General features: G+C 34.3%; 1 non-coding gene across 1 annotated transcript; it reads right to left on the reverse strand.

Moving 5' to 3' along the window:
• Window positions 1-11,868: 11,868 nt before the first annotated feature.
• LOC134371352 (U6 spliceosomal RNA) lies at window positions 11,869-11,975 on the reverse strand. The gene has a single exon (XR_010022781.1). It is a non-coding gene; the product is annotated as a U6 spliceosomal RNA (small nuclear RNA).
• Between the last annotated feature and the right edge of the window lie 11,860 nt (window positions 11,976-23,835).

Genomic DNA, 23,835 nt, shown 5'->3' on the forward strand with positions numbered 1-23,835 from the left:
ATTTAGCTTCTGTGAACCAAAATGAATTATTAATTGCCTTTAATGAGTGAAGAATATAGACTTCAGGGAATCTGCTTTCTAATTGTATATATTTTTTCTGGTAAAAAAATAAATTCTTCATGCCAACTTTTATTGCCAGAACTACAGCCAATTTAGGATTCTGAAGAAAGATGCTGCTGCATAATATCGATGGTTATTACTGAGAAAGCAAAAAGGGGATTGCTCTTTCACTAACATAAGAAGAGTCAGATGAGGATGAGGAGGCAGGAAGCTAGATATAAATCTTTTATTTATCAAAAATAGTATATAAACATATTTTTCCTTTTATTCCTATGTTCTCATGTTCATTGTGTTCCTTTGCACTCCTCTAGACTGAGAACCAAGACTTCAGTCTTTCATCAGTTGAGAGAGAAAGGGAATGAGACAGAGTGGAAATGGGAGTAGAGTGGAAATGTGTGTTCAGTGAGGATTCCCGACTCTGGACTGAAAATGGTGTAGGAGGTCATTTTTATCCAGTCCTAGTAATAACTCTATGGAATAAGGCAAGGGCAGTACTAGTAGATTATTTTGTCCTAGATAGTGAGAGCCCATGTAAGGCAGGTGTCCACTCAGTCATTATCCTTCAAACCGGTGGTAATTGTCCAAATTGAAGGATTTAGGGACAGATATCACTTGATAACATAACTACAGTGACAATTATGAGTGTTTTACATTCAAGAGGAGACAGGTACAGACAAATAAGAAGGAGGAAAGAGGTGGTTAAGAACAATGAGAAAAGTACAAAACAAAAACAAAAAATCCAACTTAGTAGTAGAAAAACAAAAAAGAAATCAGAGTTGCCCAGTTATTATATTAGCACTTTTCTAACACTTCGTGGCTTTATTCTTCTTTTTAAAAGAGAATCATGTGAATATCCCAGTTACACCACATTCTGGAAATAGAAAGAAGGAAAGCCTCCCTTTCTTCTAACTTCCCTCCCACACTTTCAATATTCTGCGAATTTGACCCATTTATCATCTGGAGGTACAGTTTCTTATGGAGAAACTTAAAAGATCTTCTGTAAGCATACTGGAGTCAGCACAGGGAGCGCTCACATTATACCTTCTTTTTACTTGGGAAAGGCAACCTTTGAAAATCAGGAGTCCAGTGCTAAAACAAGGTCTGTAGCCAAGCACAGGGCTAAACTAATGTGTCTCTTGTCAGCGGAGGCGGGCACCACAACCCCTCTATGAGGTGACGTGTTAAATTTCATATTTAGTAGAATAGTGAAGCTTTGGATCAGTGCCTCTTGGGAATTTCAGGGTTGTCCTAGGGACAATGTAACCTCATTTTGACATGAGCAATGTAACATATTAGAACATTGAAAACAAACTTATTTTCTTCCAAAATTTTGGCTCAACTAAATATTATTATGCCATTTGTGGTTAAAAACAAGTCATTGTCTTTCCCAATTTCATGTCAGTTGTGTTTACTATTCCTTAAATAATTCTTTATCTGGGGGAAGAATAGAGCATCGTTGGCCAGTCAATCTGACAATAAAGTTCATGGGACTGTCATTGGGAAATTTAATTATGGAAAATGGGCACTTGTGGCCAAAGGAAAATCTTGAGGCAACTACAAACATTATTGGTTTTCATTTTTGGAAATAAAACTCTCTCTCTCTCTCTCTTTTTTTAAGAAAAGCAGATCGCTGAATTGAAAATTCAGATAATAACGGTAATTGAATATGGTCTCCTAAACTTTCCAAAAATTGCTGATCTATCATAATTTTAATAATTTTAAGTATCTTTTTTCACTTTTTTTTTACTCTAGAGATCACTCTGTTTCTAAATCTGATTTAAAAATATATTTTTCTAATTACAATTATCCTCTCACATATTACATACACTGGAGTAGTACATCATGCAAATAGCAAATCATTTTATGTGCTTTTTCATTCAACAATGACTTATAATAAAGAAATAGTAAATGATAAATGTGGTACATGATATTCCTAAAATATTTGGAAATGAAAGGAAAATTATAGAGAATTTCTTCTTTTATTCCAAACAAATCAGTATGTTTCACTAATACTATGAAAACTCAACTTGTTTGACAATTTATCACAACTAATTTCTCATGGTGAAGCAGATTAACCAGTCTAACATATCTTGGCTAGATAAAGGTGTTTCTGGAAGGACAGTACTCAATGCAGACAATGCGTGCACATGTGGGTACTTCATAAAGACATACTAAGAATTTTAGACTGTCTGGATAGCTCAGTTGGTTACAGTATGTTGCTGATAACACCAAGGTCCAGGGTTTGATCCCTGTACTGGCGAGTCACCAAAAAAAATTTAAAAAGGACATACTAAGAATTTAAAATGCAGCGTGAAGGACTTCAGTTACTTCACTGGATCCATTGGGAGAAATTTGTTGTAATATTCAAAATTATTGAAGTAGCTTTAGTTAGGCTTCCACTTGAATTTTAGGCTCAATGGGCAACAATAAGTATCATTGTTGTCAAAACTCAAAGCAATGGTACATTTAAATAAAATGTTTTTCATGTTTTTACCACTGCCACTTGAACACATTGTATTTTTAAAAGGATTCCTCCCTAAGCCATTTGTTTTCTCTTAAGACTCAGTGGGCAATTTGGGTAATATGCCCCAGATAGCTTGCATCTGATAAGCAGGCACTCTTCTCAGGCAAAGCTCTCTGAGAAAATCACAGCTATACTGCTGGAAAGAGTTCTCTGCACGCCCGTTCTCTGCTCCTCCACCTCCCACTGCAGTCCTCAGCCTCTTTCAGTTTCTGGCTTTACTACTTACTAGCTGTGTTGTGAGCTTTGTCTCGATTTTCTCATTTGGAAAGGGGGATAATAATAGTACCAACTTTGTCATGTTGTTATGATGATTGAGTATGTGTGTATATATTTTGTGAAGGCACAAACACATACACATATATGCATATCCAAAAAATATGTATTTATGTATGTGCTTGTAGGAACTTCACAGTATGAATTATTGTTTTTGAACATGGTATTTTGACTTCTGTCCTATGTTCCCTTGAGTCTGTGATCTCCTGTGTCACCAAATGGCCTGTACAAAGAGAATGGACCCCTCTTAGTCCTTGCTTTGCTTGACTTCTCAGCCGTATTGGACACTGCTGTGCACTCCCTTTCTCTGGAACTCTTTCACTCATCTTATTTTCATCAAGCTTTCTCTCCCATCCTTCCTCAGCTCCTTTTTCTCTCATTCCTTTATATCAGGCTTTTTTCAGGGCCCAGCCCTTGGCTCTTTGCTCTTCTTGCTCAACCCATTCCCCTTGGCTAATGTCATTTGGATTTAGAATTTGAATTATTGTAAAACCTATAAGGTGATAATTCCAAATTTCTATTTCAAGCTGAGACCCCACTACTGAGCCTCAGAATATATACTCACTTGCCTACTTGGCATCCTTTACTGGATGGCCCATGTAGCAGATTGAATTATGTCCCCACAAAACTCACTGAAGCTTGAATTATGTCCCCCAAGTTTTATATATTAAAAACTTGGCCCCCACTGTGACTGTTAAGAGGGTGAGAAATCCTATTATGGTAATTGAAAGGTGGAGCCTTGAAGAGGTGATTGGATTGTAGGACTGTGCAGTAGTGAATGGATTAATGATGGTGGTCAGGAGCATGGTTCTGAGGGCTTTAAAAGAAGAGAAAAGAGAGTCTGCTCTCTCTGCTTCCACCATCTTGCAATGTGAGACCCCTGGGTCACTGTCACGACCACCAGATAGACTTTGGACTTCCCAGTCTCAGAAACTGTAACAATAAATTTTGTTTATAAATCACCCAGTTCTGTGTATTTTATTATAAGCAACGGAAACAGACTAATACAGCCCATGTGTACCTCATATTTAACTTGTTTAAAATTGGACTTATCTTCCCTGTCCCATTCTCCCTGCTTCCCCCACCTTCTTTAAATGGTAGCCAGGGATTCATCAAATGTGAGGGTTATATTTGTTTCCTCCAACCCTCCCCCTGACTCAACCACATGCAATATCAAGTTCTACATATTCTTTATCTTTAGTATTTCCTTAATCTTATTTTACCTTGACTATCCCTACCCTAACTTGCCTCTGGCCTGATCTAGTGTAACAATTTCGTAGTTGACTTCTCCACCTCTAGTCCTGTCTTCAATTCTCTAAACAGAAGATAAAAGATAGTTTAAGTAAGTCTAATCATGTTCTTCCCTAGCTTCAGAATATTCAGTGTCTTTAAAGTGGTATATAAGGCCCTGCATGATCAGGCCTCTGCTTATCACTCCAATTTCCCCACCTCCATAGAATCCATGCACTCCTACCTCTGGCATTTTGTGCATGCTGTTTCCTCTGCCTGAAACACTTCCCTGATTTCCCTATCCTTTGTAGGTCAATTGATAATTATATGTCAGTCCTTAGCTTGGACTTTGCTTCATCTAGAAAGCCTTCCTAGGCATTGATTCCTCCAAAACATTTCTCTTGACATTTCTCACGATGCCTTTACTTTTTCCATTTTAACATGTATTATGTTGTCTTGCTTTTGGCTGTTTACCTCTCTGTCATTGGTAGACTCTAAATTCCAACAGGGCAAAGACCATGTCTATGTTTTTCAAGGTTATATCCCAGCATCTAGCTTAAAGTTAATGTTGATAAATTAGAATGTATAGAATAAAAATAAATGTGTATATGTATATTAAGCTATGAGAATTTTCAAGCAAGCATAACTGAGAAATGGGTTAAAGCTCATAATTTGATTTTTTTTTAAAAAAAGGAGATTTAGAATGCTATTAAAACATCGGTATGTATGAACCTAGTATACACTACCAGGTTCATACTAAAAGAGATAAAATTTTAAGAAACAGAATTATGTGGTCTGGGGTGATGCCCTGTTTAATTTAATCCTGATATCATTCCAAACAGCTAGACATTGAGAAGCAACTCAAGTGTTGTCTGGACATAGTCATGCATGCTGCATTTTATTCAGCCAATTTATTCTTGTATCATAGCTTTTACATCTTTCTAGTTTGATAGAGAATTTTTCTTAGTTCTTTGTTACTTTTTTCACGTTAAGTTTTTGCATTAGGTGGCCTATTTTCTTTTTTCTTTTTTTTAGCCTACATTTTAAAGTAGCTGCTCTCCTTTTTTCTTCTCATCTACAGGTGAAAACTCATTTATACAGTAAAGTCTCCAATTCCGTAATATTTAATTTCCCTTTAAGCAAGTGTCCTCAGATAACAAAGCTTTGAACTAGTGGTAGTGTTATTCTGTTTGGATTTATCATTTCAGTTGGTTTTAGACTCAGTATCCCCATTTCTATCTCTAGTATAGAATAGGATCTTCTCTCCAGCAGTCTAAATTATACCTAGTTTAGAGATTCCTCTACCTCACTACTTGTGTAATCTTCTCCTGCTATTAAACTAAATTACTAAAGCAGACAGATTTTAAATATGTTAAAAGACAGTTTAAAAACAGTTACAAGGTAAATTTTTTCTCACTTGTATAAGTGGTTTCACCCTTAAAGCTTTCTATTTGTTCTAAAAACTTTTTGTCCAAAATTTTTAATGGGACTTATATAATTTGGTCATTTTCACTGGACATATTCCATGTCTTAAGATAACATTTTAAGATTGTGCACATAAAGCATGTATACATATATGTATGTACATACATATATACACATACATATATATATATATAAAATCCCTGATTGCTTGATATCTGAGTATATGTGGTGTTTGAACATATAAATTCACATACACAGAAATACAATCTGTATTTATGATATTTGTACATACTATATTTATAATATATATTGTAAATATATGATGAATATGTGTACTATATATTACACATACTATAAATACTGTGTTAATATATACACATATATAGTATTGTCCCAAATAATTATAAATACTTTTGATTAATCAATATCCTTTAAAAAGATTGGCAATAAAAATGATGTCTCAGAAAGAATATCAATTGTGATTTATATTATGCTTTAAAGAAAGCCAAGCTACTGTGTTCATATGGTGAAGAAACAGACTTGTCAGTAGAATATATATATTAAGACTTCCTTCAGATAAGGGAAAACACCTACAATGAAAAGACATTGAATCGTAAGTCTTCATTCCTATCCTCTATCTTGCTGCCCAAATGTGCTTCTTAAGCCATGCAATATTACTTGACATTTCCTGCACAGATCACACATTTTTATAGCTCAATAGCTTTGTAAATGAGAGTTTGGTTATCTGGTAAGCTCTTTTACTTATCCCAAGATTTTTCTTAAATTTCCTTTGCTCCGTAAAAATTTTCTTTGCTCTCATATCCTTTGGCTCCCATAACACTCTGTAGGTAGCGCTATTATTTACTAACTGCATTGCGTCGCATTCCTACTTTACTTTTCTATCTTTTTCACTAAGGTCAATATACTGTTTGGCATTGTAGTCAGAGAGCCTGGGCAAAATGTCTGAAAGTTTGGAAAATACTTACATTAGCTATAAATTGTGAAAAGAACTATATCAAAATTAATGAAAATGTCTGTAAAATAATTTCAAGCAAATGTTACTCAACTCACATGTGGTTGCGTGAATTATGTTTAATATGAAATGTGAGTGCATTTTAATGTTTTATGTGATGTCAGGCAGATCTGCAAAACTCTGAATGACTAGAACCTGAGGTCTTAGGTTGGCTCTAGGGTTTGAGTACACTTTGAGAACAAGAATTGTGTTTTACTCATTTTTATAATTCCAAAGGCCAATGGAAGTCACCGGCATATGATAAGGACTTAAATATCAGTAAGATAATGCCTGAAAATTATAAACAATCTGTAAGTATCACATGGCTAAGTAAAAGTCTGTATTAAATGAATATAGGCTGAGAGGCCTCATGTATTAATCATTAAGAGCATGGCATTGAAGTTCCACAAACCTAGATTTGAGTTGTGGTTCTGTCACCTATTAAAGAGGTGACTTAGGATGAGTCGTGTATCTCTCTAAGCATAAATTCTCTGCTCCATCAAACGGGATAATAGTAGTAATTAACTTTAACATTGTCATGAGGACTAAATGAGATAATGTACGTTCAGCACTTAGCATGGTGCATGGCATAAGGAAAGGTTCCAATAAAAGTTGGGTTATTGTTTTTATTATTACTATAAACTAGGCAAAAGGTAGCTTTAATGAAAATGAATACATCTATAGCACTTAAATCTTTAAATAGCTTTTAGTAGAGATAGTCAAATTTGAGGAGAGTACAGAGGTCATAATGTACAACTTTCTCTAAATTCTCAATTTTTACCAGCAACAGATTGTAAAAAAAAATGCTGGAATAAGTCAGATTTTTGAGGCTCTATGTAAATTTTTTAAAAAGTGATGGTGATAAAAGCTTTCTTATTCTCAAGATAAATGCATGAAAACAATTTGTGATTCAGGATAGCAATACGGGCATATCTTTAAGCCAACTAACTCTTTGTGACACATTGTCCTTGCTTTCTAAAGTAGGCCTCATCTCACTTTTAATGTGTGAAAGGAGAGATTATTCAACACAGTGGTAGACACATTTTTGTTCTCAGGAACACTGCGATATCATTAATCTTCTGGCATGCCTGCAAAGGCGGGTTATGTGAATGCTAGTTTTTTGCAGGGCTATAAATAAAGTTTAAAGAGAGAAAGAGACAGAAAGAAAAGATGTTTTCCTGAAGCTTCTATTGCCACAGTAAGGGCCACATTAAGTGTGCAATAACTTACCAGTAATAACACTTTTAAAATTCTTTTTATTGGTTTTCAACATCTGTGTAGAAAAATTCAGCCTAAAATAGAATCTGATCTTATAACACAGCTTTCTCAAATTGGGTTATCCTAAACATTCTCCTCATTGAATAGTTATATATGACTATTTAGAGCCATATTTCTGTAGTAGCAATGCTTTATCATGTGTATCATGTGCATATCATCCTGTAAGATACTGCCGTACACATTCATGTACTAGGGTGTATGTGTGTACACGTGTGTGCTCGTGTGTGTGTGAGTGCATGTGTGTGTGTGTGTAAAGTAGTTCCTCGTGGATGGAAAAGCTTCAGTGAGAATAATTTTTGCCTCTTTGGCTGCTAAAATGTAAAGCAAAAAAGACAAAGTTTTCCTCATTTTCTATGTAAGGAATTTCATTCTATCTGATAGTCTAATAGACCTGAATTTTGTAATTATCCGTGTTTGAAAATACTCTCAGGGATAAAGCTTGAATGCTAAATGCTGTTAGAGCATGCTTATGGATTTATTACATATAGTATGGATTTAATTTTCTCATTAAATTGAAATAGCGGGTAGCATTGTTTTGGTTCTAGCAAAAGCCTCTTTCTGATGGTCTTCAGTGGATAAAACTTATTCTGACTTCATGAGAAGATCAGATACATAGCAATTAAAAGGCCACAGACTGCTGTTTAGAAATATTTTTATTCAGACCTATAGAGCTATAAAACAAAAGTAAGTAAATTTTTTTTAAAAACTTGCTTGTGCTCTATTTATATCTTGCCATATACCCTTAGAAGATTTTTTTTTCACAATGTTTTGGAATTTGGGACTTCCAAACAATTTGTATGTGACAAAGTAAAGACACTGCAATTAGAGCTTCTTTGCTATTCAGTTTTGAAGGGCTATGTATTGCTAATTAAGAATCAACATTTCTGGCAGTTTTTCAGGTTATGTAAACTTGTAGATTTGGAACAGTTTGCTGACATGGCACCATGCTCATAACTGGACTTCAGAAATGTGCCCAGCTCTCGTGGCTCTTTACTTGGTCCCCTGAATTCAGAGGCCTCCTCTGGGGCTTGTGATGAGACAGTCATTCCTCTAGTGGCCTTTGCATGTGGCTCCACTCTCACATAGCCCACATTCTGGGACATTCATTATATTCTGTAACAGATTAGGATGCAGCAGGCAGTTTGAATTCCTCATCCAAGAAGCATCTGAATATGGATTTAGAGAGCACAATGTGGCCCTAATTTACAGAAGGAAACAAACAGAAAGGGAAATATAGGGAACAGTAATTAACATTTATGAAGTACTTATTATACGTGGTTAAAATACACAATTACCTTCTTTATGATCAAATATTTTCATAAAGTATAAACTATTTTCCTATCGGACAATAAAGGAAACACACTATTCAGACAGGTTGGGTAACTTGTTTATGACCTCACAACTACTAAGTGGAAGAGATAAGATTTGAATCTAAGTTGATCTGATTTTCAAGTTCACATGCTAAACTCAACTGCGATCACCAGGATTATCCCAGCATCAAACAGTGGTTGAAGCAATATTTCACTTTCTGGGTCCCTCCCTTCCCCTCCAGTAACCTTCCCCTCCTTTTTGGTGGTCCCTGTTCCTATCTACTGTCCAATGGGACAAAGGCCTTTGTCACAGGCTTTGTTTTGCCATGTCCTTGTTCACTCCCAATAAAAATGTTTATTGAAAGTCACACTAGCTAATTACGCTTGTCTCATAGGTGTTTGTATTTTAGTAAAAATTAATACATTAAAATGCCTTTAAGATACAAAAAAAAAAGAAAAAAAACTTCAGACAATATGAACGTTGGAGAATGTTGGGAGACATAGAAGGACTAAGAGGCCATGTCTTCTCAGAAAGGGGCTTAAGGCCTCAGGAAGCCCAGTGTTTCCCCCTTAAATATCTTTATATAGATAAAATCAGTCTAAAAGAACCTCAAGATCAGATTTAATGCCAAAAGAAATCATGAACCAAATAACTTAAGGGGAGAAATATTATCAGAATGGGACAGAGTTATTCCTTTGCTTGGTGATGAGGTTCTGAACTGATTATATAAAATCTTAGTTTTTTTTCCCCCTTTATTTCTACTTTATTTCATTCCATTTGAAAGAATTAAAGTATCTAGACAGAACGCTTGCTTAGGAATGCATTTCTTCTCACTACTCCTAAATAGAGCCACTTTCTGCTCAGGAATCTGGGGTCTGTTCTGTTGGTCCCCAGTGGTATAGTCACAAGTTGGCTTGAGATGACTTCTTCCCCATTAGTGATGATGCAGAGCTCTTTCTTTTAAAGTGAATATTTACTGACCCAGAATCTTAGGGAAGCTTAATGTGAACTGACAAAGTCTTCAAAGTATGTACAGAAAAAAAAAGTCAAGAAATAATAATTTCTGACCAATTCATAAAACAGAGCTGAAAAATTATTGTCCATAATCTCACTACTCTGACTTACCAATTGATAACTTCATAAACTTATTTTTTCTGTATTTATTAACACATAATTTTAGTCATAACTCATATTTTTAAGTTTTTCTTTCTTTCTCCTAATATTATGACATGTCATTTTCTAGGCTACTAAGCATTCTTCATTAGTTAGGTTTTTTTTTGTTTTTTGTTTTTTGCAGGGAGGATGGGGATAGTTTCCTATTTTTAAATGGCAAAGATGTTCTATCATATAACTAAGTGCATGAATTACTTTCTTATAGAAATTGCAAAAATGGCAACATAGCCCAGCCACACATTTAAAATATTTCTTAGATCATATAGACGTTGCACTGGAGCTCTCAGGAGATTGTTAACATCATCATATTTTAAATATATTACAATCCTGCCATTCAGCTATACTTAAAAATTGGGTTCATCCAACTAGCACTTAAAAGAAAACAAATACAATTGAAGTGAATAATCATTAAGTTTAGATTTTTTTTTAAGATTGTAAGATTGAGGTTCTACATATTTTCTGAGACTTTCTTTTGCACTAAAGAATGTCTTTGGTCTATTTGCAGCTGTTGTGGCCTGTCCTTATCCCATTTGAGGCAATCTGTGGGAAGAGAAGGAGACAAATTGTGACACTGTTCCTTATCAAAGGACCACACAGTTGTTCGCCACTTTGACTCCATGATGGATAGTTATCTTGAGGTTTGATGGATGTAAGGTTAAAAGTTTAGAGGAAAAAGTGCAGGAGCCCAGTAGCTACTTGCTATTGACACCTACTTGATAATGTGGGGTTAGTCAATCTTCTCTATTGTGTTTCACTTCAGTTTTGTTTTCTGTTCAAGTTTCATTTTTGCCACCTCATCAGATTGACATGCCCAAAAAAAAAAAAAAAAAAGGTCTAGAGGGAGAGTAGACAAAAAGTAACTGCACATTACTGATCTCACCAAACTGCTGTCATTGTGAGTGCTTATACTAGAGACAGACATGCACACCCACTCTTTGTGCATAACATGATAACATATGAACATATATGTTTGCTTTAAGTTTTAATCCAATGTATGGTTGGAGAAAGAAAAATACATTTTTATGATCAAAGGTTGAATAATAACATTTTCCTTGAAAAAAGATACTGTTCTTATTTTGTTTGTTCCTGGAGAAGCAGCACATTATTATTATCATTCCACTTTGTTTCCTCACCATTTGCTTTAGTTTAGTTTAATATTCAGCTTATTAGATATTAATTGAAATAATTATTTATTGCAATATTTATGGTGAATATTTTATCTGGTTGCAAGAGATTGATGAATTAATATCAAGCCTGCTGCTTCTGCTTTGCCTGAATTCTGCAAGAATAAAATAGAAAAGCCTCTGTGCTTTTCATGAAAGAATCATAATCTTATAAGAAAAATATTTTTAAGATTTGAAAATACTTTTTGTCAACTTTATTGAGTTAAGTTACCCACAATAAAATTCACCAATTTTAAGAATACAATTTGATGAGTTTTAACATATGTATATAGTTGTATTACCATTACTACCATCATGATATAGATGACGTAGAACACTTCCATTACCACCCCAAAATTTCACTGTTCTCCTTTGTAGTCTTTACCCTGACCACATCCCCTGGCCACTGGTATCCACTGAAAAATACAAATAACTTTAGAAATTTACATGTTATCCATGTGCAAAGGCCACGCTTACCTTCTCTGCAGTGTTACTGGTATAGTATGTGTGCTGCCTAAGTGATCACTTACAAAAATTTTAGAAGTAAAATATGACTATATGTTAGTTTGTAAACTTCATTTATTAAATTCCCTAATAGATTATTTTTAATAGCAGATTAAAGACATATTGTCAGCCCCCTTGGGAAAGAAAAGTCAACAAATCCTCACCTTCATGCCATGCACAGTGAAACATAATGCTTGAGAGACTGTCCTAGTCTCATGACCAGCTCATACTTCTTTTTGAAGCACTGTGTTAATTAATAATTAGCTTTCTTCAGTGACCTGGTATTTTATTACCTTAAGAATACTTTTGTTGCTGAGCTTTTTAAACATAAATTTGATTGACTCTATGCTTCAGTTAACAACTCTGTTATATTAAAAAAAAAAGTTCTAAAGCTCACAGAATTGTTGAAATACAGTTTCTAAATGTGGAAGAGAAAGGCAAGGCAATTTAATTTACTCTTCTTTGGTTTGGTAAATGACTAAAAAGGAGGAAACGATAAGGGCACTAAAATTGCTGTATATGCTCTTCGCTGACAATTTTTTCCCATTATACATGAAGAGACATCAAGTGTAAGAACATCGTACGTTGTGTACAAATACAAAGAATTCTTATTGTTGGGCATTATCAGTACACATACCTTGTGTAGATAATTTTAGCCATAATGTATGAACCATTTCAGTTATTAGAGTGAAGTATTTTTTTCTTTTAACTAAAAATAGGTCAGCACAAATGAAGCTAGAATACATGTTTGTGCCCAAGAAGTTGCAAATGAATGAGAATTTGCTATACATATTATGTTTTACTCCTACCTTGAAGTCTGACTATACCATTTGGTTATTTACGGTAATTTGTATTTGGCTTAGTTTTTCTACTAACATAATATGAAAGTATTAATATATCAATATTAGAATATTAATAAGGCATGAATATTTTGTTGACGTATTAAGGTTTAAAGTACTGGAGTAGAGCTGCAATCTAAAATGTATCACTTGCAGGACTCAAGTGTTATTCAATTAAAGATAGGGAGCAGCTCTACAGTGGAAGCAATGATTTTTGAAAAAAAAAGTTTTTAAGTTCTACACATTTTAATTTTATCTCTACCTATTTACCTTTCTCTACTTAGGAGCCACATCTTCCAAAGAATTCCTAGAAACCTACATTCTCTCTTTGGCATGCTTAAACAGAAAATGTCAGTTAAAGAAGAGTGAGAACTTATATTACCTCTCCTGGAGTTATTTAGAAAAAGGATAAAATTGAATTTGCATTACTCTTTGTTTACATATTCTGAAAAGCTTGCTCGCTGAACCTCAAATCTCTAAACTTAAGGTTTCCAATTGACCTGAGAGTAATAAGAAGCTCAAAGGGGTTGAGAACTCCAGAGAAAGCCACTCCTCTTATTTTTACTTTAAAATACCAGTGCCCCAAAGGATGCAGTTTTATGCAGATAGATGTTGGATAAATATCTGAACTTCTGGGTATATTTGAACTTGCATTACGAATCATGCACAGTTCTGTCAACCATGGTTAGAAACTCAAGTATTTAGCTTCTCATCGGTCTGCCTCTTTTCCAGAGCCTCTTTGTCTTTGCTTTAAGCACATGTAAGCTCAGTGGCACACACTGTAATCAAACTCAGTGTTATAAAGAATGAAAAATATGGAAAGGTGAATGTAACTGCTAATATTTCATGCAACACTTGCCCTTGTCATAGCACTCGGCCACCCAGATCAGCAAGATGGGTGTGAGGTACATCTGTTCTTCTGTCACAGTGTCTTTTCTAAACTGAGGGGTTGTGCTGTGGTTTATTGCTGCCACATGGCTGGCATTGTTATTTCATAACCTAAAGCCTCTTCTTATTTCCCTCTTTGCCCCTGAAACCTTCACTCCTGCATGTTTTCTTTCCTCTTACCCTGACTCTCTAACAGCTGAACTACATAAATGCCAAAAAGCAACATGAGTTCCTGAACAGAAGCTGCCATAAAACAACACTGCTCCAACCAAGAAACACACATGTACAGGCACATGACTGACAGGGCTCAAAAGGCAGGTTTTAGTAAATGACAAGTGTGAAGTTCTTATTGTTGCTCTAGTCAATGGTATCTCATATTTACACAAAAAAATCATTCACATTTCAGAACAATTCAGCATAACTGGCAGCTTGGGAAAGAAAAGACTTAAAATCCCTTAAAGATGAGGAAGACAGGAGGGGTACAGAATCCAAAGCATTCTCTCACTTTGGAATATGTTGGCATTTTTTAATTGGGTTTAAAACTGGGATTTTGGAGAAGCAGCAAGAAAAGTTGAAATTATAAATTATTTTTGTTAGAAACAAGAGAACGAAAAGAAAGAGCTGCTCATCTTTTATTTGTCCTTAGCATAATTTCATTCAGTGTTAATTAAATAACAATCTAAAAAATTACATTATCCTTTTGTAGATACTCACTGTCTTTACTGTAAGAATATCTATGGTATTTAAAAATATAGGAAGAAAATATTGTGTGATGTCAGTTCATTATTTGTGATTGGTTTTATGATAATTGCTAATAAAAAGTCATGAAATATTTCATTTGAACATTGATTTTTATTAGTTAAAATGATGTTATAAGGAAGGGCATAACATTATTTCATATATATCCCATAACAAATCAAGGGTGGAAATCTTTTTTAAAAGATTCCTTCATATAGTAGAATGGGTGGTTTACTGACCAGTAGTGGAGGAAAATACAATAGAAGCCAGAGTATATATGTCCTAAATAAGGACACAGTCATCATTAAGGGTAAAAATTGTCTACAGTCAGATTGAGTACAGTGGCTAGAGAGAGACCTTTGGGGAATATCATCCTAGAACTGGTGGTATCATTTTGCAACAGTAATACATCTTGAAATTAGCTCACAGGAGTCTAAAGAAAGGACAGGTACATATGGGGACCCTCACTCTGGTCAAGAATCTTGAAGAGCTGGGATGGTTATGAAGATTTGATTGGTTACCACTTAACTAGGAGAGTGTTTACAAGGCAATCAGTGAGATTTTTGTTTCTTGTTATCTAGGTATAAATCAGCATCCAAAGAATCTTCACGTCATTATAAGTCCCTGGAAGATAGCAGCTTTGCCATGTAGGGGATAATGTGCTCTTTACATAAAATCTGCCTTGAATTGTTTTTTAAACAAGGAAGGTCATAATGTTTCATTATCACTGTCTGTTGCCTTCATGGCAGTGGTTCATGATTTGTCAAAGGCTAAACTGAGTCTAGCTATGATTGGAAGACTATCTCATTTGCTTAAAATAATCCAAATCTTATGATAATACGAAACAATTGATGGAAAAATTCATAAGAACCTTCTGGAAACCAAAAAAACCCTCTGTGTACAATAATAATAATGAAACAATTTCAGTAAGTACAGTGTAACAATAATTCAAGAAGAGACATAGGTCCAATATCTAATAGAATAAAAACTTGTGGCAATTTTACAAATATTTTCAACCCCCTCTTCCAAATTAAAAAAAAAAAATTCTACCAAATATTTTGGTCATTTACTTCAATGTGAAGATTCAATTTGAATATATAGTATTTATCTATTGTTTTTAAAATGGAGGAAAAAATGTGCCTTGTGTTTTTTTATTATCTTAGAATGTCTTGATTGAAATAATAAAAAACTTAATAAGCTGGAAGGAATCTCAGAAAGTACCACATCCAAACCTTTTACTTTAGAGTTGATAAAATGTTCTTAAAGAGAATAAATACTTAACACCTACAGTGTGACAGACTGGTCAATTGTTCGTCTTTTTTTTTTTTTTTTTTTTCTTCTTACTCCTTTGTAGTTAGGTAAGGCCTTGTGATTAAGTTCACTCAATAAAATGTGAGCAAATGTTATGTGCTCTGCATCCAAACTGAGCCCATCAAAAACTCCTGCTTGATCTTCCAGCCTCTTCACCTGTATGCTGAAAAGAGTGAAGGACTCAGAGGCCCTATGATATGGTGTAGCTTCAAGGGAAGGAAGCCTAGATCACTGAGTCACTGTGGGGAAGGCACTTGCCTACCCTACAGTCATATAGGATTGTTTTATGAGTAAACAAACTTATTCCTTAGGCCATTGAAGTTTTTAAATATATCTCATTAATTAGTATTACCTTAATAAAAACATGTACTTCACAGAACAAGCTTTTCTTTCCTTTTTGTTGCATGAAAATGCAACCAGAGATTTGTAAGTCTCTGTCTTACAAATGCAGTAGGAGAAGGACTATTTTTGCCAACAGCCTAATCTTAACTTTGTCTTGGAATGGCGAATTTCATTCCTTATCCTCGTCTGTTACCACCGATCTCTCAAGTGTTCCTTGCTTTCTAGACACACTATTATGACTTTATTCTGGACTTTTATCACTTGAACGTTCATTGCAGCAGGAATCTCTTAACTGGCCCCTGATCCTTTAGCATACTTCTCTTCTAGTTCTCACCATGTGCTAACCTGAGAATAATCTTGCTCAGAAAACCTCTACTGGCTCCTAACTGTCTAAAGCTGAGGCAAATAATTAGAGGTCCTGGGATGCCTATGACCTCTAAACATGTTTTACTTGGCTAATGAGATGTGGTTATTTTTTATTTAACTTTATTGTCAGTATTTAAAAATTAAGATACTAAAAATCCCAGATTTCTGGCTTCTCTTGACAAATAAATTACCTGGTAGCATTGGGTCACCATTCTCACATAGAAGCCATCAGCTGGAGCAAGGCATGAATTCTACAGTTTGCCTTCATCCCCGCCTGTGTTATTCAGGGTTTTCCTGAGAAACAGAACCAAGAGGGTGTGGGTGTGCATGTGTGTGTGTATGTATATATGTGTGTACACATATACATATATATGCATATAAACACACATATATGTGTACACAGAGAGGGCGGGGAGAGAAAGACTTATTACAAGGAACTGGTTCATGCCATTATGGAGACTGACAAATTCCGAGACCAGCAGTCAGCAATCTGGAGACCCAGGAGAGCCAATGGGATAAGTTCCAGTCCAAAAGCCAGCAGGCAAGAGTGACAATTATTTGTAATGAATGAAAGTGGAAAGTATTGGTTAAGCTATAGCAGTCAAAATAATAAGTGAATTTTGGAAGAATGTAATATACGTACCATATTAATTTCATTGGGTAAATGTCTGTTGTTCTCATACTATATGCCAGGTTCTATACTAAGTACTTTATGCACACTATCTCATTTAATCTGAAAGCAACTCTTTGAAGGAGTTATTATGATTTGCTCAATTTTGCTGTTAGGAAAACAGAGGCTTAGAGAGGTTTGGCAATTTGCCTGTGTTCCCAAAACTAGGATATGACTGAGCTGGAATCTAGATTCAGGCAGATTAACTTCATAGTGCACGATCATACTTCAACATCATTCCTGTCTTTTTAGATTTATGTATATTTTATAAATGTGGCAGCAGATAATAGTAAGTGGAATTTCTGTGATGTCAGTAAAAACAGCAAAGCAAAGAGAATAGACTATTTGCAGAGTGAATAGTCACTGTTGTTAAACGAGTGGAATTGAGTAAAAATAAAAGTCAGGAAATTATACAATATGAAGTAACACACTTAACAGGAGATATTAAGGAATATAGCACACAGTCTTCAGCACAGAATGGGGTCACAGTAGAAGAAGAGGTAGCTGAGACTGGGAGAAAACTATTAATCACAGGGAAGAAGTTGTTGCTGTCTTAGATAATTATGTATTATTGGTCCACTTTTTGTTGCATTGGTTCCCAAAGATTCCCTAATCATTTCTATAGATTAAAAAAGCCAAACATTGAGGGATAATACCGTGCTATGATATACTACAGTATTAAGTGTTCAGCACATTGTACTCATAAGTACTCACAAGATATTTGAGGAAGGAAGGAAAGGAAAGGGGAAAAGGAAGAAAACTTATGACCTCATAAGGATTTTTTTTCCTCCAGAGTAATTTCCTGTAATATAATATGAAAGTAAGAGAAGAGTCTGGGTTTAAATTCATAGAGGTCGTATTACTGACAGTCTGAACATTAAAGAATCTAAATGTTGACCACTTGATATTTGATAATATCTGGCTGGCTGGATGTGGCTGATATTTTGCTCTTTCACAAATGTTTTATTTCATTCATCCAGCTCCAAAATCGATATCTGACCTAATGTGGACATGTGTGGGAAGAAATGTTATTATGTTGCCTGGCAGATGAGAACTAAGAAGTGCAGAGTGTTATGGAATATTTTAAAAGGGCGCTTCCCCCCGCCCCTCAAATACAGTACCACAAATGTTGTCTTTCTTTAGTCCGGGGGGAGGAGTGATGTCTTTAGCTAATTACTGTGTCTTTTTAAAACCTTTCTTGGCAAATTTCCCACCACCTTAGCATCTATCCTATAAAATGGTGCACTTCAGAAATTGAAGAGTTAAATGCAATAGTCCATGTGTGCTGGATAACATAGTGTAACACAATTAGGTGAGCTGCAGTGGGACTCTCAGTGATATAGTCACAGAATTTGGAGTGGATGGAAATCTACCCTCTGAGCAGTAAGATACCAGGTCTTGACTAGTTTTAGCGGCTAAAGCTGCATCCCCACCTTGCTAAAGAGTGTGAATAACCAACTAGAGTACTCAGTTTACGACCATATTATACTCTATATTGTTCAAAACCATGATGACAAAAATAATTTAAGCTTAATGTTTATCACATATGTGTATAAATGTATCTATCTACACATACATATATGTATGTGTATTTGTATGCACATATGTATGTTATAAAAATCTGTTTTCTTTCTAATATTTCGAAAATGGAAAAATGCAGACTTGGTTTTCTATAAACAAACCAGGATGAGAGTGGGTGGGCATTCATCTCTCTGTTTAGGAGACTGGATACATGGTAATACCTTTACATAATAACAGCTCTTTCTATATGCCAAATGATAATTAATTAAATCTCAATTTATTACCTCTATCTATCTATCATCTATCCAGTTGTTCTGAAAGTGTGGTTTGTGAATTCCTGGAGGTCCCTTTGACCCTTTGAGGAATGCAAAAATCAAAGCTATTTTCACAAAAATAGTAAGATGTTATTGCCTTTTTCACTGTGTTGACATTTGCACTGATGCTGTGAAAGTAATGATGAGAAAAACTGCTGAAATCTTAGCAGAAAGGCAGTGACACCAAACTGTAACAGTAGATACTGCCACACACTCACAGAAAAAAGATACATCAGTTTCTCCTTAAGAGAGCCTGTGACAAAGCTGTATAAATTATTAATTTTATTATATCTCCCTTCTTGAGTACATAACTTTTAAATATTCTGTGTGACAACACGGGAAGTACACATAAAGTATGTCTGTTGCATCCTAAAGTACCATGTTGTCTTCAGGAAATACAGCTGTGATATTGTTTGAGCTGCAAGTTAATGGAACACTATGTTACTTGAAAAATGACTGACAAACACATTATGGTTAGTTAGACTTGGGTATTTGGCAAATATTTTCTCATAAATAAATGAAGTGAGCCTGTGACTTCAAGGAAAACGACTAATAGTATTTTTTGCCAATGATAAAATTGGAGATTTTAAGAGAAAATTAGAATTTGGGGAAACTTGTAATTGCCACCATGAACTTGACAGCTTCCTAATACTTAAAGCCTTCTCTGAGAAAGAGAGTAAAACTGTGGTTACTAGAGTTGGGAAGGGCGGGGAGGGATAGTGAGAGGTTGGTGAATGGGCATAAAATTACAAAGGAAAAATAAGTCATATTGGTGTACAGTTGAGCTAGGCATCTATAATTAACAGTAATTTACTGCATGTTACCAAATGGCGAGAAGAGAGGAGATCATATATTCACGTCATAAAGAAAGAAACATTAAGTTTTGCAGTGATGAATATGGTAATTATCCTGATTTGATCATCACACATTGTATACATGTATTATAATATAGCTCTGTATCCAGTAAATATGTATAATCAATACATTTCAATAAATTAGACTCTTCTGATGTCCTCAGCAGTGATATTAATGGATACAATTTTTTGATGGTGTATAACGAAATGTGTCATTATTTGAAAGATCTGCATAAATCAGTGAACCAAGATTTTCCAAACCACCAATATATGTTACAACATCACGCATGTTTAAAAGATCCATTCAAAGTGCAAGAAAGACCAATTGATTTTAATAAAACACAGTACACAAAGTTCATTGATATAGCCCAAGATTTCACATTGCAGGTAACCTTTACGCAACTACCACTTGTTGAGTTTGGGTGTAGTATCAAAGAAAAATCTCCCCAACTATCTGGTTATGTTATTAAAAAACTCCTTCCATTTATAGCTTCATATATGTAGTTAGAAACATACATATCTACAGGAGGCTAGGTCTTCTTCCTATAATTCAACTAAAACAATATTTCACAGTAGATTGAATACAGAATAAAATATGCAACTCTTGCACTCTTTCATTAAGCTAGAATTTTTTTTCTCCCTGGCAGGTACTAGGTAGCATTATACAACTAATTCTCAATCCCCATTGAGATTTGTTTTGACCTTTAACTAATAAATTGTCATCATTACTATTATAAGGTATAAGTCATCATGTTTATTGGGCAACACCTTTTAATCCTTAGCTGTTTGCTGTTTGTGATAAAACAGCAACTTGCTGAACCTTCCAAACTATATTTTAGGCATTTGTCAAAATAGCTGTAATAATTGCTGCCAGGCCAATTATATACATTCTTCTGATAGTGTCTGAGTTTTAAAGTAGGAAACTGAGTTTGTTAAACTACTTTTTAATAAACGTAACCATAGAATATGTTGAAAGACCCTTTAGGATTGTCTAGAGTAACTTAGCTCACAATGTCCATAGCAACTACTCACTTTAATTATTATTGATGACCTCCAGAAGTGGGAAATTCTCTCACCATTCCATTTTTGGGTATAAGTGGAATTATACAATATGCACTCTTTTGAGTCTGGCTTTTTTCTCATTATAACATCTGTGAGACTAGTCTATGTTGTTGTAGTTATTGGTAATTCATTTTTCTGTTGCTGAGTAGTATTCTATTATATAAATGTACCACAGTGTGCTTATCCATTCCCCTGTTGTTAGACATTTGGGTTGTTTCTAGTTATGTGTGTGTGTGTGTGTGTGTGTGTGTGTGTGTGTGTGTGTGTGTGTGTGTATGTATGTTTTTAAATTTTAACATTTATTTGTAAATATTTGTGAAATACAGCGTGTTGCTTCAACACATGCATATACTGCACAACAATTCACTTAGGGTAGATAGCATAGCATGTCTAGTTTTGGCTACATTTTTCTACAGGTATTTTTATTGACATATGTTTTTGTGTTTCTTAGATTAATATCTAGGAGTAAAATTGCTGGGCCAAAGGGCAGGTGTTTGTTTAATTTTCTAAGAAGCTGTCAAACAATTTTCCAAAGTGTCTGCCCAATTTTACCTCTCCACCCAGCAGTGTATGAGAGTTCCAGTTTTTCCACATCCACTCCAACACTTGGTATGGTCAGTCTCTTTAATTCTAGCCTTTCTAAGGGTTTTTGTAGTTGTGGTTTAAATTTGCCTTTCTCTGATGATGCACTTTTTCATGTGTATATTAGTCATTTGTATATCTTTCTTTGTGAAGTGACTGTTCAAGTCTTTTGCCTATTTTTGTAAACTTGGGTTGTTGTCTTTTAATTACTGAGTCATTAGGGAGCTCGTTGTATATTACAGATACAAATCCTTTGTCCAATATGTATTTTTTCTAAAAATATTTTCTCCCAGCTTGTGGTTGCTTATTCATTTTTTTAAATAATGTCTTTTGATGAGCACACACTTTTACATTTGGTATAATTTTATTAATAATTTTTTGTTTTGTTTTGCAAGATTGTTGCTTTTTGTGTCTTTTCTAAGAATTCTTTTTCTACCAGATTTTGAAGGTATTCTATCCTTTTAAAAACTTTATAATTTTAGCTTTTCCAGTTAAGTCTATGATCTATCTCAAAAAAGTTTTATGTGTGGTATTAGGAAGGTGTTGAGATCCACTTTCTTTCCCATATTAATATCAAGTTCCAGCACCATTTGCTAAAAAGACTTTTCTTCCCCCATTGGATTGCTTTGCTGCCTTGTCTAAAAATCAATTATCTGTATAAAATTGTGTCCACTTTGGATTCTATTCTGTTCCATTGATCTATTTGTACATCCTTATGCTAATACTACACTGTTTTATTACTATAGCTTTATAGGAGGTATTAGAATCAAGTGGTGTAAGTCCTCCAAACTTTTTATTCTTTTTCAAGTTGTTATGGGTATTTGTAGTTATTTACATTTTCATGTAAGTGTTAAAGTAAGCTTGTGAATGTATGTAAAAAGCCTAATGGGGCTATGATGCAGATAGAGTTAAATTTATAAGATAATTTTGGGAGAATCGCTTTTTAAAATATTAAGTTTTCTAATTCACGGGCATGTTTTGTCTTTCTACTCTTCTATGTCTTCTTTAACTTCTCGCAATACATTTTGTAGTTTTTAGTACAAAGTTTTATATATGTTTGGTGAAATTATTTTCTGATTATTTCATGCTAATGTAAATAGAACTCTTTTAATACTAAACTTCCAATATCTTGCACCTAATATGTAGAAATATGATTAGGCTTTATATATTGTCCTTTATCCTGAGACTTGCCAAATTCACTTGTTTGTTCCAGTAGTTCTCCCCAGCCTTTTGAGTCTTTAGTAAATATTCATGTTACATGTGGATAGAGATAGTATTGCTTCTTTTTCTGCCTTCATTCTTTCTCTCTTTTTTGTCCTATTACACTGGCTAGAATCTCTAGTACACTATTGAAAAGGAATTGTGAAAGTGAAAAACTCTGCCCTGTTCTCAGTCTTACAGGGGAAAACACTCAGTATTTGACCATTAAATATGAGGACAGCTGTAACTTTTCAATAGGTGCCCTTTATCACATTATATCATGAATTTTTAGGAGTAAATTAATCTTGACCCAAAATTTTATTGCTTACTGATTCCTTAAATTGGTCTTAAATATCTTTGTATATTTCAAAAATCAAATTCATGCTCAAACAATGATTTGATGACATTAAGGGTTTTTAAAAAGTAGTCTATTTAAGATTGGTAACAACACTTGTCTCTGAAAAGGGGACATGAATGACTAAGGGACAGAAATGGGAAGGGACATATGAGGGTACTTCAGAAAGTTCATGGAAAGTTTCATATTATCTTTTTAATTCTATTTTTCCACTAGTTGTTTGAATTACCCTCATAAATTTTATTGCATATTCTTTTATATATTTTGAAAATGTTTTTTATTCAAATTACGTATTTATATGTTATCTTTCAAGACTTCCTTTAATGTTATCTGCACATTAGTTATAAAGGTAATTTAAAAATATAGTTAAAAAAGTTGGAAAACAATTTGGTATTATCTTGTAAGGTTTCACACTTATCTTATTACCCAGGTATTCAATTTCTACATGTGCTTGAATTTTCATAGTGAAGTATCATAAAATCAAAAAATGGAAAAAATTGCAAATGACCATTAGTGGAATAATAAATAAAATTTTATAGTATAGTAACATAATGAGACATTATACAGCAGTAAACATTAATTTGCTCTGTAGCTACATATAATAGCATAGACAGATCTTAAGATCATAATCTTGAGTGAAATAAACAAGCCTCCAAAAAAGCAGGCAGTATGATGCCCGTTGATAAAGTTAAAAACTAAGTGAAAGTGAACAATTATTGTGTAGGCAAACGTACCTGTGTGATAATGAGGGGGTGAGCAACACACAATTCAGGATAAGGGTGACCTCTGAGGAAAGGATAAGTAGGTGCTGGAGAGGAGGTGAGCATCCCAATAGCTGTA

The sequence above is a fragment of the Cynocephalus volans genome, chromosome 2 (assembly GCF_027409185.1).
Source record: "Cynocephalus volans isolate mCynVol1 chromosome 2, mCynVol1.pri, whole genome shotgun sequence".
NCBI classification, from domain to species: Eukaryota; Metazoa; Chordata; class Mammalia; order Dermoptera; family Cynocephalidae; genus Cynocephalus; species Cynocephalus volans.